Genomic DNA, 10,177 nt, shown 5'->3' with positions numbered 1-10,177 from the left:
CCATCCCTACTCTGGATGTTCTGTCCCTCCAATGGAGGTGAACTCTAACAGTTCCACCTCTCCATTATATAATTTCATCCAAGTTTCTTACCTTTGATTCCTGAGAGCCTCTCACATCGTAGGTTTCCAGAAGATTCTAGAGGGTGCCCCCACCTCCTACATCCGAGGTTGTATGTTTCTATCTTTCTGCTAGCCCTCAGGAATTCACTCCTATTCCCCCAAATACCTGATCATGTCCACACTTCCCTCTCAGTTCCCTCTTCCACCCATGTCTCTCCCTCCCTCTGTCCCCCATTTCTTCTCCCTCCTAAGATTGAGGTATCCCCAGTTTGTTAACCTTGGGTTCTGTGGATTGTGTTCTGGGTATTCTGTACTTCTTTTTTTTTCTAATATCCACTAATTAGTATATACCATGCATGTTTTTTGTGGTCTGTGTTCCCTGTCTCAAACATGTATACAGAATCTAATAAAAGAAAAAAATGATAAAGAGCCACAAACTCATTAGCACAAAGGGAAACTTCTGAAAACATATTCCAATGTCTCAGGTTCTAAGATCAAGAGTTGATAAATGGGACATCATGAAACTGTAAAGTTTCTGGAAAGCAAAGGACATAGCCAATTGGGCAAACTGGCAACTTACAAGTTGGAAGAAATTCTTCACTAACCCCACATCAGGTACAGGGCTAATATACAAAATATATAAAGAACATAAGAAGAAAGCATCAAAAACAAATGAACAAACAAACAATCCAATCAAAAAATGGGCTATAGATCTATACAGAGAGTTCACAACAGAGGAATTTTGAATGGCCGAGAAACACTTAAAGAAATTTTCAAAGTCCTTAGTGATCAGAAAAATGCAATCCAAATGATCTGAGATTCTACCTTATATCTATTAGAATGGCTAAGGCAAACAAATAAACAAACAAAAACATCTCGGGTGATAGCATATACTGGTAAGAATGTGGAAAAAGAATAACCTCCTTCTTTCCTGATGGGATGAAAAACTGGCACAACCACTCTGGAAATCAATCTGGAAGTTCCTCAGAAAATTTGAAATAGATATGCCTCAAGACCTAGCTATACCACTCTTGGGAATATACCTCAGTGACAAAGACACAGAGTAAAAGCTGGAAAAGATATTTTCAAGCAAATAGGACCAAGAAGCAAGCTGGAGTAGCTATTCTAATATCGACTAAAATTGACTTTCATACAAAAGTAATCAAAAATATAAGGAGAGACACAATATAATCATCAAAGGAAAAATCTACCAAGGTGAATGCTCAGTTTTGAATATATAAACGACAATGCAAGGAGACCCACATTCATAAAAGAAAATGTACTAAAGATCAAAATATACATGGCACCACACACAATATATTAGGAGACTTCAACACCTCACTTTCATCAATGGACAGAACATGGAAATAGAAGCCAAACAGATACACAGTGAAACTAACAGAAGTTTTGAACTAAATATATTTAACAGGTATCTACAGAATATTTCATCCTAAAACAAAAGAATATACCTTCATCTCAGCACATCATGGTACCTTCTCCAAAACTGACCATGTAACAGGCCATAACTGTTACAAGAAGATAGAAATAATCCCATGCTTCCTATGAGATCATCGTAGACTAAAGCAGGTCTTCAATACCAACAAAAACAAAAGAAAGACCATAAACACTGAATAATATTATAAGCAGTGATAACTTATTGAAGGAAGAAATAAAAAAAGAAATTAACGATTATTTTAAAATTTAATGAAAATGAAGGCAAAACATATTACAACTTGAACAACATTGAAAACGGCGCTAAGAGCAAAACTCACATTTCTGAGTGCCTCCAAAAAGAAAATTGAGAGAGAAGACTCTTACAGCTTGGAAGCACTCCTGAATGCTCTAGAACAAAAAGAAGCAAATATACACAAAGCAGTAGACAGAAGAAAATACTCAGAACTAAAGTCAAACAAGTGGAAACAAAAAGAAGTATACAAAGAATCAATAAAACCAGGGGTTGGTTCTTTGAGTAAATCAATAAGATAGATAAACCCTTAGCAGACTAACAGACGACACTGAGACAGTATCCAAGTAAACAAAATCAGAAATGAAAATGGAAACATAACAGCAGAAACTGAGGAAATTTCAAAAATTATCAGACCCTACTGCAAAAGCATACAATCAACAAAACTAGAAAATCTAGATAAAAAGAACAATTTTCTATGCACATACCATATACCAAATTAAATCAGGATCATATAAACCATCTAAAGAGTTCCATAACTCCTTTTAGTTAGTCATTAAAAATCTCCCATCCAAAAAATCCCAGGTACACAGGTGTTTGTTCTAGAATTCTCTCAGACATTCAAAGAAAACCTAATTTCAATACTCTTCAAACTATTCCAGAAAACAGAAACAGAAGGAACACTACCCAATTAGCTCTATGAAGGGACAATTATGCTGATAACAAAACTACACAAATACCCAACAAAGAATGAGTACTTCAGACAAATTTCCCTTATGAATATCAATGCAAAAGTACTCAATAATGTTCTCGCAAACCAAATCCAAGACCATATCAAAATGATCATGCATCATCATCTCATAGGCTTCATCCCAGGGATGCGGGGATTGTTCACTATACAGACACCCAGCAATGGAATCCACCATATAAACAAACTCAAAACAAAAACAAAAACCAACAAAATAACATATGATCATCTCATTAGATGACAAGAAAGCATTTGACAAAATTCAAAACCTCTTTATATTAATAGTCTTTGAAAGATCAGGAATTTTAGGCCCATACCTAAACATAATAAAACCAATATACAGGAAAAACAGTAGTCAACCACAAACTAAATTGAGAAAAACTTGATGCAATCATACTAAAATTGGGGACCAGACAAAGAAGTCACTCTCTTCCTACATATTCAATATAGTACTCAAAGTTCTAGCCAGAGCAATCAGACAACAAACAAAGGTAAAGGGATATAAATTAGCAGGGAAGAAGGTAAAATATCACTATTTACAGATGATATGATAATACATTTAAGTGACCCAAAAATTCACAAGAAAATTACTGATAAAAACTTCAGCAAAGTGGCTAGATTTAAAATTAATTTAAAAAATTCAGTACCATTCTACTAAAAGATTAAGCAGTCTATGAATGAAATAAAGGGAAGAACACCATTCTTCATAGCCACAAATAATGTAAAATACCTTGGCGTGATCTAAGCAAGCAAGTGAAAGAGATCTGTATGACAAAAACGTAGGTCTCTGAAGAAAGCAATTGAAGATCTCAAAAGTTGGAAAGATCTCCCATGCTCTTGAATTGGCAGGATTAATATATTAAAAATGGCCATCTTGCCAAAGTCGACAGATTCAATGCAATTCCTATCAAAATTACAATTCTATTCTTCATAAATTTGGAAACAGAAATTTGCAAATCCATTTGGAGTAGCAAAAAGCCAAGGATTGCTAAAACTATTTCAAAAATAAAAGAGCTTCAGGCAACTCACCATTCTTGACCTCAAGCTGTATTGCAGAGCAATAGTGATAAAAACAAAACAAAACAAAACAAAAAAAAAACTTCATAGAACTGGTACAGAGACAGGCAGGTAGATCAATTGAATAGAATTGAAGACTCAGAAATGAACCCACACACCTACGATCACGTTATCTTTGACAAAGGAGCTAAAACCTTCCAGTGTTAAAAGGAGAATATTTTCAACATGTTGTGCTTGTTCCAATGGCAGTCCATATATAAAATAATGCAAATTGACCCATTGTTATCTCCTTGTACAAAGCTCAAGTCCAAGTGGATCAAAGAATTCCACATAAAACTAGATACACTGAAACAAATAGAACAGGATTTGGGGCGAACATGGGATATATAGGCACAGGGAATAATTTCCTGAACCAATGGTCTATGCTCTAAGATCAATAATCAACAAATGGGAACCCATACAATTGCAGAGCTTCAGTAAGGCAAAAGACACTGTCAGTAGAACAAAATGGTAACAAACATATTGGGAAAAGATCTTTCCCAATCCTACATCCAATACGTGGTTAGTTAGTACCCAATATATACAAAGAAGTCAATAGGTAGAACCAGAGAACCAAATAATCTTATTAAAAATGGGATACAAAGCTAAACAATTAATTCTGAAGTGAGGAATATTGAATCGCCAAGGGACACCTAAAGAAATCTTCAACATTCTCAATCATCTGGGAAATGCAAATTAAAACAACCCTGAGATTTCACCTCACACCAGTCCGAATGACTAAGCTCAAAAACTCAGGTGACAATATATATTGGTGATGATGTCGAGGAAAGTTAACACTCCTCTATTGTTGGTGGAATTGCAAGGTAGTACAATTAAAGTCAATCTGGAGTTTCCTCAGAAATTTGGAACTAGTACTACCTGAGGACCCAGCTATATTACTCTTTGGCATATACCCAAAAGATGCTCAAATATATAACAAGGACACATGCTCCACTATGTTCATAGTAGCCTTATTCACACGAAGAAATTTAGGGAGTGCCTATATAAAGCAGTCACCAACAAATTCCAATGTTTTTGTTACAGTAAGTAATTATGCACTCAAAAGAGAAACATAAACAGAAATATCGCCACAAAACTATCTACAATGATTACTCCTTGAAACGTGTCCTATGAAAATGGTGTCACAATGCATATGGGAATAACATATTAGCAATAGCTAATATGATTTGGGATTACTCATGTGATGGAATCTATATATTCCACTACTCGAGCAACCAAAAAGCAATACATGATGCAAGAACCTCTACCAAACCAAATAATGCTGGTCAAAAATAAAGAAACAATATATTGTTACAATATAATGTTATTCTTTCTAATGATATACTACTATACTCATAGATACTTTCCTTATACAACCACAATCAGAAATGATTCTTCCCACAACAGGTAGAAACAAATATAAGGACACACAAACAAATATTACATAGTTAATGTAGGAACTTGGAAAATAGATGTTTTAATCTGATCTTCCCCGGCCCCTACCTAGGCACTCAGGGAACTCTTAGGAAATGTGAGTGGGAAAAGTATAAGAGCCTGAGTATTTGTAGAGTATGAAAACAAGTACCAATAGATCAGCTTGAGCAACGCTCAAAGAACTTTCAGAGAGGGACTCACTATTCACAGGGTTACACAGTTCCAAAGACTGTCCTCTGCATTTATATTATGGTTTCTAATTTAATGTTTTTTATCAGATTATTGATTATGGTTGGGTCTATTCTTTTTGCCTTTCTTGAACTCTTTTCCTTAAATTTGTTTGTCTTCTTTAATTTCAATGTTATTTTTTATCTTATATAATTTTTTGTAATATACAACAAACAAAATTGATAATATCTTAATGAAAACATAGCTATTAATATAAAGGTTAACAACTATACTGTTAACTGCAGGTATACTGGGACAGAAAAAAACATCAGTTTTCTTCCATGGAATGACACTGGATGTATCAACTACAACTGAGCAGGTCTCATGTTCAGGAGTTGTGGACAAACCAAACAAAAAATGGAGTATTTGTGTGTGTGTGTGTGTGTGTGTGTGTGTGTGTCTGTGCGCGTGCGCATGTGTGTGTTTTAGGCAGTTAGGATTTGTTGTTTTCTGTTATTTCGGGGTGGGGGGTTACTTGTACCTTATTTTGTGTTTTTATTTTGTTTTTAGTTTCTTTTTTTGGATAAAGCATTTAAAGTTTGGTGCATAAGGAGACTGAGAAGATTTGGAAGGACTTAGAGGATTAGGAGAATATAACATAATATATTAAAGTTTAAAAATTGTTTAAATACAACTAAAGATGCAATAAATTATATAAAATGAAAAGAAACAAGCTTCTAAGGAATAATAATTGAATAAGACAAAACAAATTGAACAAATCAGAATTGGACATAACTAACAAAGGGAAAAGTCTAAAACCAGGCTTAAGAAACAGTGACCTTTTGGCTACATGCCCACGAGTTGTATAGCTAATTCTTTGTGTAGAACTATTTTTAATTTAATGATGAACCACTATATTGATTTCCAGAGTGATTGTACCAGTTTCAAATCCCACCAGCATTGAAGAAGTGTTCAGCAGAGATTTAAGTAAAACTGTAGGGAAGGCCATTCAGAGACCCTCTCAATTTGGGATCCATCCCATTCAAAGACACCAAACCCCCAACACAATTTCTTGCTGATACCAAGGTGTGTTTGCAGACAGGAGTACTCTGGCCCACTCTACCAGCATATGAGTGAGACAGATAGCAGCCCAAAAGCTCAGAATAACCATGATATAACTCACAGACCATATGGAGCTTAACAAAAATGAAGTTCAAAGTGTGGATGTTTCAATTCCACTTTCAAGTGGAACAAAATAAAGAATCACAGGGGAAAGAGGGAGGAAGGGACAGAGGTGTAAGAGTTGACTGGGAGGGGAAAAAGTGAGGACAGGGTCAGGTATATGAAGAGAGAGGAAAGAAGTCCAGAGGGCCAGGATAATGAATAGAAATAAGTAGCATATGAAGAAGGGGAAACACTAGAAAATCCCATAAGAAAAGGATTTGAGTGGCTTCCAGGATTCTTTGTGGAAGTCTTTAGCCAAAATTCCCTACAGTGGGGAGATAGAACTTGAAGAGGCAACATCCAGTAGATAAAAATGGCCCCCACTTCAAGGCTCTAACCCACTGGTCTCAGAATTTCAACCCAGAAATGTTCATGTCTAAATAGAACACAGGGATAAAAAATGGAGCATAGATGGGGGAAAAAAGGCTATCCAGAGACTGCTTAAACTTGGTATCCATCCCATCCACAAACATCAAAACCCGCAATTTTTGCTGATGCCAAGATATGCTTACAGACAGAAGCCAGGCATGGGTGTCCTCTGAGAGGCTATGTTGGCACTTACCTATCACAGGTGCTAATACTCATATCCAAGCACTGGACTAAGCCTGTGGACCCATGTGGAAGAGTTAGGGGAAGGACTGAAGGTGCTAAAGGGGATTGCAGCCCCGTAGGAAGAACAACAGTATTAACTAATCGAATGCATCAGAGCTGCCAGGGGTTAAGCCACCAACCAAAGATCATATGTGGACTTGTTTGTGTTCCCCACTACGTGTATAACCTTTTCTTGCCTCAGTGGGAGGGGATACTCTTGGTCCTGTACAGGCTTAGTGTCCCAGAGAAGGGTATGCTAGAGGGGTGTGGTGGGTTTGGGTGCTTGAATGAAGGAACAACCTCTTTAGAGGTCAAGGGTAGGGGATACCAGGAAGGGGGTCAACATTTGGAAGGTAAATAAATAAAATGATTAAAAACAAACAAACAAAGAAGAAAGAAAGAATGAAAGAAAGGAAGAAAGTCACCTACTCTTTTTAATACACAGGAGTCTCATAAAAGCACTAAATTAGAGCCAAACTAAAGACTATGAATACTGGTTCAGACCCCATCCATACCATATTCACGTTAACTCAGTCTTTGAGTTTATATATACTTGAGTCATATTGATTTAGAAGGTCTTATTTTCTTAGTCCCCTGCATCCTCTCTGGCTTTTACATGCTTGCTCCTTCCTTTTCCACAGGGTGCCCTGAACTCTGATAGGAAGAAATTTGATGGAGGAATATGTATATATATTAGAATAGTAGCACTTGGATGTTCCCAAAAACCTAGGACTATCAAGTTATAGGTTCCCGATAACACAAGTAGTGTTGGGTAGACAAGTAGCAGAGATGGATCCATCTCATGGATTGTGCCTTCAATCAAATCAGATATTGTCCAGTCACTCCTGCACCATTTTAGCCACCATTACATATAATATGTTTCAGAAAAGACACCACAGAAAATCAAAGGGTTTGTGTTTAGGTTTGTGCTTACAATTTTTTTTTTCTTTTGCTAGCGTGCAGAGTACCTTCTTATATGTAAAATTCTAGAATATAAAGGTGAAGTCTCTAGATGAAAACTAGCTTGACTTATTTATTTTAATGTTATTTATGCCTTTTGTTTGTTTATTTGTATGTTTTTAAGAAAAAGGTCCTTGCCATCAGTTTGTGGAGATCACCTTATAGTCTTGGCAACAAAATGTGTCATTTGGGAAATCCCATGCAATCCCTTTGGAAAACAATATAAGTTATTAGAGTCTTAAGTCAGAATTTCATTTGGTGACAAGAGATGGCCAATTAGAACTTCATCTACCCCCCCCCCAAATTTTGGGATTTTATTTATTTGTCTTTCATATATTTTTGTATTTTAGGAAGCTTCCTCTATATTTGGTTTCAGAACTATCCCTCAAGTGACCCTTAATTTTAGTTCTGTCCTCAAATCCTCTTTCTAGTCCATCTCTACTCTCTTGCTCTCCTGTTCCCCTCATAAATTTGTAAACATTCTCTTTCCTTTCATAAAAGTTCTATATGTCCCCTTCAAGTCCCCTATATTATACCTAACCTCTGTGATTCTACAGATTATAGAATGTTTACCATTGACTTAATAGCTCATATCCATATATGATCAAATCCATATAATATTTGTCTTTCTGATGCTAGTATACTTCACTCAGGATGATTTTCATAGTTTCATCCACTTTTCAAGTAACTTATATCGTAAATGTACCACATTTTCTTTTTTCTATTCACTTGTTGAGGGGTATTTAAGTCTTTTTTAATGTGATTGTTATGAATAAAGCAACACTGATCTTGGATGAACAAGTCTACTCAGATAGAATAAAGTTTCCTTTGGTTATAAGCACAAAAATGCCATGGCTATGTCTTGAGGATGAACAATCTCCCATATTCCTGAGGAAGCACCATGACAATTTGTAGAGTGCTTGAACAAACTTGCCCTACTACCAGCAATGGATGAATGTGCTCTTTAGTTCATGTTTAGTCCACAACATTAACAGTCACTTGTATTATTGATCTTAGACATTCTAACAAGTATTAAAATCAAATTTCAAAGGAGTTTCAATTTCATGTCCCTAATGAATAAGGATTTTAAATATATTTTATATTAATAAATTAATTTATTCATTTACATCCCAAGTGTACCCCCTTCCTCCCTGCCCCCATTTTGCATATTCTTTTTCCCTATCCTCTTCCCCATCTCTGAGAGGGGGAACAACTGGATATCACCCCATCTTGACATATCAAGTCTCTTCAGGACTAGGTGAACTCACTCACACTGAGGTCAATGAAGACTTACGTAGGGAAATAAAATCCACAGCCATGCAACAGACATACAGAACCCTGCTTAAGGTGTTTGGGTACCAACAGTATGTCAGAGATACATATCTGTTACGTTTGAGAGGAGGTCTCAAGTCTAACACTTATATGCTGGTTTGATAGTGATTCTGTATCTGTAACCTTTCCCCAAGGGTCCAGGTTTGTTGACTTTTTTGGTTGTTCTATGGAGTTCCTATCCTCTCCATGTCCCTCAATCCTTCCCCCAACTCTTATATATGATTACCTGAGCTTAATCTAATATTGGGTTGTGGGTCACTGCATCTGTTTCAGTCAGCTGCTGGGGTGGAGTCTGAGGACAGTTTTGCTAGGCTCTGTCCACAATTATAATACAGTTATCATTAATCGTGTCAGGAATTGATCCTTGCCCATGAGATTGGTCTCAATTTGTGCTAATAATTTGTGTGCAATTCTCTCAGTCACAGCTCCACCATTGACCATACATTTCTTGTAGACTGGACCACTTTTTGATCAGTAGTTTTGTGGGTGGATTGTCTCTATATCCCTTCAATTGGGCTTTTGCCTGGCTACAAAAACTGGCCACTTCTGCTTCCATAAACCTACAGCTAGTAATCTCAGTTAGACTCACTCCATTAGCATCCTGGAAGTCTCCCTCATTCCCTGTCTCTTGCGGGTCCTAGAGCTGCCGCCCCACTTTAACACCATTTACCCTCTACTAGCAGTCCTTTCCATTCAATCTCCTATTTCTCTGAACTCTCTTCTGTCTTTCCCAACACCTGATCCTGACTTTGCCCATTTTCTTCCACATTTGTCTTCGACCCAGTTCTCTACCTTCATCTGCCTCCTATGAATATTTTATTCCCCTTTCTAAGTGAGATTGGATCATGTTCATTTAGGCCTTACTTGTAATTAAGTTTCTTTTGAAAATCCAAAAACCTAGAATATCTGAAACAATCTAC

The sequence above is a fragment of the Rattus rattus genome, chromosome 8 (genome assembly GCF_011064425.1).
Source record: "Rattus rattus isolate New Zealand chromosome 8, Rrattus_CSIRO_v1, whole genome shotgun sequence".
NCBI lineage: Eukaryota > Metazoa > Chordata > Mammalia > Rodentia > Muridae > Rattus > Rattus rattus.
This window is presented reverse-complemented; position numbering follows the sequence as displayed.